We start from the raw sequence: 5,385 nt of genomic DNA, 5'->3' as shown, positions 1-5,385 counted from the left end.
CCAGAAGTCCAAGGGCTGGCCTCATGTCTCCCCTGGTGCTTTCTGCCAGAGGCTTCAGGTAGGGCCAGTCTCCCTGACTGTGGTGTAGAGCACATATTTAACATCTTACCTAGTCTGAACCATCCCAAGGGTTACTGCTTGACTTATCTCTTGTTTAATTTGTTTAAAGGCTTGCCATACTCACGGCCCCATTTAAAATCATTCTTCTTCAGGATCACTTGATAGAGAAGTCTTACAATCATACTGTACTTTGAAATGTTCATTCTCCAAAACCTAAGAAAGCCTGAGTTTCTTTCTTTTTGGTCGGTGGAGACATAGATGTTATTTTATTGATCACAACCATTGGGATCTCACAACGTCCATCTTGCCATTTTACTCCCAAAACCTGGATCTCCTGTGCAGGTCCCTTGACCTAACTTTTTTTAATGGCAAAACCAGCTTTCAGAAGGATTTGGATAATTTTCTCCCCTTTCTAAAAAATTTCTTCTTCTCTATTGCCTCATTACAATGATGTCATCAATGTATTGCAGATGTTCCAGAGCCCCACCCTGTTCTAGTGCAGCCTGGATCAGTCCATGCAGATGGTAGGGCTGTGTTTCCACCCCTGGGGTAGTCGATTCCAGGTGTACTGGATGCCCCTCCAAGTGAAAGCAAACTGCAGTCTGCATTCTGCTTCCAAGGGGATTGAGAAAAACACATTTGCAATATCAGCAGTGGCATACCACTTGGCTGCTTTTGATTCCAGTTCATATTGAAATTCTAACATGTCTGGCATGGCAGCTCTCAGCGGCAGCATGACTTTATTCAGGCCATGATAGTCCACTGTTAGTCTCCATTCTCTGTTAGGCTTTCACGCTGGCCATATGGGGCTATTAAAGAGTGAACGGGTTCTGCTGATCACTCCTTGGTTCTCTAGTTGGTGAATCAGCTTATGGATGGGAATCAGGGAGTCTCGGTTGGTGCAATATTGTTGCTTGTGCACCACTGTGGTAGTGATCAGCACCTGTTCTTTGAACTTGAGCAACCCCACAACAGAGGGGTCTTCTGAGATGCCAGGCAAGGTAGACAGCTGCTTAATTTCCTCTGTTTCCAAAGCAGCTATACCAAAAGCCCACCGGTACCCTTTTGGGTCCTTGAAATACCCTCTCCTGAGATAGTCTATGCCAAGGATACAGAGCGCCTCTGGGCCAGTCACAATGGGATGCTTTGCCACTCATTCCCAGTCAAGCTTATTTCAGCCTCCAATACAGTTAGCTGCTGAGATACCCCTGTCACTCCAGAAATACTGATTGGCTCTGCCCCTTCATAGCTTGATGGCATTAGAGTACATTGCGCACCAGTGTCTACTAGAGTGTTATACTCCTCTGGGTGTGATGTGCCAGGTCATTGGATCCACACAGTCCAGTAAACCTGGTAGACCCTCTCCTACACCTGGCTTGGAGGCAGAGCCCCTCTAGACCTGGTCATAGGATTCTCCACTTCTTGTAAAAATGGATTAGAATTCCCTTCCATAGGATCAGGAGTAAGATCAGCCCTTCCACTCTGTCTGGGAAATTGCCCCCTGGAGACTGGAGCAACAGCCTTCCTGGAAGTACCCCTATTTATGATTGGTTTTCCTTGCAATTCACGTATCTGTGCCTCCAGGGTTGAGGTAGGTTTTCCATCCCACTTCCTCATGTCCTCGCTGTAGTCCCACAAATAAAATCACAGGGCACCCTGTGATGCGTACCTCCTATATTCTCCTCAAGCAGAAGCGTACTTACTGTTAATAGCTGAGATGTGAGTCCATACAGGGGGGAGTAGGATCTATCCTTGTCGAGTCACTGGACCAGTCTCTCCTCAGATGAGATGTGGGAGGTAGAGATGTTATCTTTGTAGTCCCAGATTTGGCAAGCCACTTCATCCACTCTTGGTGCCTCTTCATCTCTCCAGCTCATTACTGCCAATGAGTTGGCATATGACGATAGTGTACTACGTATAAATTTTCATCTCATGGGTCATGTGGATTGGTCTTTGTCAGTATCTGTGGGTAACTGCACATGTTCTGGTCATAATAAATCATCTCTTTCAAGGCTAATTCCTTCAGGTATTGGATACCTCTCTCTATTGCAGTCCACTTGCCTGGGCAACGTGTAATATCCTCCTTGAAGGGATACCTTTCCTCCATGCTTGACAGGAGTCACTTCCAAAGACTGAGAACTTGTGTCCCTTTTCCAATGGCCTTGTCAGTGCCCCCTTCTCTAGAAAGTGATACCAGCTGCTTGTCTTCCCTACCCACTAATTCCAAACTATTAGCCCCATTATTCCAGCATCAGAGCAGACAGGTGATAATGTGCTCACCTGGATGACGGCTAAAATCTTTTTGCATATCCTGCAGCTCATTCAGGGAAAGATATCGAGTGGTTACCTATTGTTCTGCTTCTTCCTTCTGTTTCCGTGATGGCCCTGCTTCATCTTCCTTTACTAAAAGAGCTGTTTTCCATGTCTACTTCTTCTGTATAGGAGTGACTGATACTAGCACTGGTTGGTCCTCTGCATCACTCATCACAGGGGCTGGAGTAGTTGTAGTGCCACTTGCAGGGTTTTGAGTAGCCACAGTCCTCAAGGTTTGAGTAGCCACAGTGCTTGTTGCCAAAGTTTGAGTAGCTGCAGTTCTTGTTGCAGCGGATGGAGTAGCTGCAATGCGTATTACTGGAGTTGGAGTAGCTGCAGTGCTTGTTGTGGGGGTTGGAATAGCCACAGCTAGTTGCTTAATTCCCAGCAAGGTTTGAACCACATTCAGCATTCCCAGCAATCAATATGGTGTTCTCAACATCCCAAGGATACTAAAATTTTTAAAAAGCCTTAAATGCTTCTGGAAATGGCCTAGAGGAGAAGATGGTGTAGAAAGATAGATCACATGATTAGCTTACCAAAAAAGAAAAGCCAAAGGTGCATTTTCAATAATTCCCACCAGAGAATGCCCGAAGAACAGGGCTGACGGCAATGCTGACTACACATACTGGATTAGTTTCATGTCCAGTGAGTCTATCATATCATAAACCAGCACTATAACATACAGCAGAATGATAACTTTAATCCAGGCCCCACGGACCATAAATAGCGCAACAGGGAACACATACTGCAAGTAAAGTACATAATGAAACTCTGAGATCATGAGCTACAACTCAGCTCATCAGAAAATAACATTATGGACAGTGGGTATTAAACCAATACAAAGAATACTTATAATAATTTTCTTTTGACACACTCTAGTCAGATCTGTTGTTATCTCAACCCTTCAAGCCCCACATTGGGTGCCAAAAAGGACTGTCATGGTTTAACCCCAGATACCCAGATGGCAACTAAGTAACATGCAGCCACTTGCTTACTCTGCATGTGTGTGTCATTGTTGTAGTTGTGCCCCCTCCCCGGATGGGGAGGAGAATTGGAAAGGAATGTAAAACTTGAGGGTTGAGATAAGAACAATTTAAAAATTAAAAAACCCCCAAAATCAACAACAATAATAATAAAAATATTAATAAGAATAATTATAATGAAAAGGAGAGAGAAGGGGAGAGGAATAAAATCCAAAGGGAAGGGAAAAAAATCCAAAATAAGTGATGCACAGTACAATTGCTTACCACGTGCTGACTGATGCCCCCTCAGTCCCCTAGAAGTGATCCACCCACCCCAGCCAACCACACCACACACACACCCCAGTTTATATACTGATCATGACATTCTGTGGTATGGAATACCTCTGGCTAGTTTGGGTCAGCTGTCCTGGCAGCGTCCCCTCCCAGTTTCCCCTGCCCCTCCAGCATTCTTGCTGGCAGGGCCTAAGAAACTAACAAGTCCTTGACTTAGTATAAACGTTACCCAGCAACAACCAAAAACATCAGTGTGCTATCAACATTCTTCTCACACCAAATCCAAAACACATCACTGCACTAGCTAAGAAGAAAATTAACTCTATCCCAGCTGAAACCAGGACAATGTACTTACTTAGAGTCTAGTCCATATTCTATATTCCTTCTGCATAACATGCACAGGATATAGCACTGCCAATACTGACTAATTGTTTCTCTATTATATTGACTCACTACTTGTTGTTCTAAGAAAAAAGCCTCATAAATCACAGCTCTTGTTATTTTTGTCTTCTTATTTTCCCCCTTTTCATATTTACTATTTATCAGTCTATGCAGATGAGAGACACTTAAATTTTTCTCCAGTATCTTCCCTTAAGTATTGTCTGTAGAATTTTTACCTCTTACGTGAAGATTTAAGAAAAGATCATTCAAGTATCTAACACAATGAGTAATTTATCATTTGAAAGACATTCTCTCAATGATACAATTAAAGTGCAGCTGCTCCTTACAATTATACATAAAGAAATTTTCTAACTCCTTTGGTTAATCATGTCTTCCTTTTTTTACTGTGACTAGCTGTCTAATGTTACATGCCTTTCACACAGACCCACAAACTTCTGCTGTTGTAGCTGTCTATAGCTAATTCATGGTAGAACAAGCAGCGAGTTGGACCTTTGGTAAAATACAGGTAATTTAATTCTCTATTTAATATTAACTTTAGCTGGGCATGTTGCTGTGATGTTTCAGTTAGCAGATTTTGCTGCTTTTTAAGATCCTGCATTTTTTCTCCGTTTTATGGTACACAAAGAATTTTACTGTGCATTATGCCACTGTAATAAAATGTTTGTATCCTTTGGCAATGTCAGCTAGTTTAAACAGTGGTGAAAACACCATCCAGCAGTAAATTCTTTTCAGTGCAAGACTTTTTAGTAAAGAAGTCAACACGGATTTGCAGGCTACAGGGACTTCCTTGTTCACCTGTGTTGCGACGGAGGGAAGACACAGTCGCTCAATATGAGTGATCAGCAGACTTCGTTTATTGTCCCTTACAGTCACCTTTTATGCCTTGTTATAATTAGCTCATACATATTACAAAAGTTAAGCTCATTATTGGTTAGTTGCCTAAATACCAAGCCCGCCCCTAGTTTCTCTTCTGCAGTTATCTGTTCCCACCTGCAACATTCTTTTCCCACCAAAATCTTCCTGTTATTGTGTAACAAGAACAGCCAAAGACAGTTATTTTTGCTTTACTTCAGATAAGCTGAGAGCAATGTGCATTTTTGTCCAGCCAGCTGGACTATGTCTATGTGACCCTTTTCAGCTAGTCAGTTATCCACAATTCCCCCGTTTTTATTTTGGGCGACATAGGCTTGGTTGACCATTTTCAATAACAGCATTTTAACACAGGAAAATACACAGCCAACTTATAAAATCTCAGTTCAGAAGTATAATTCCTGAAATACTTGAAAAATAAAGTTAGCTTGAAGCTTTAATTTCGATGCTCTTTCTGTTCCAGTGATATAAAAAGTTTAAA

Source organism: Falco biarmicus, chromosome W, assembly GCF_023638135.1.
Source record: "Falco biarmicus isolate bFalBia1 chromosome W, bFalBia1.pri, whole genome shotgun sequence".
In the NCBI taxonomy this organism is placed as follows: domain Eukaryota; kingdom Metazoa; phylum Chordata; class Aves; order Falconiformes; family Falconidae; genus Falco; species Falco biarmicus.
This window is presented reverse-complemented; position numbering follows the sequence as displayed.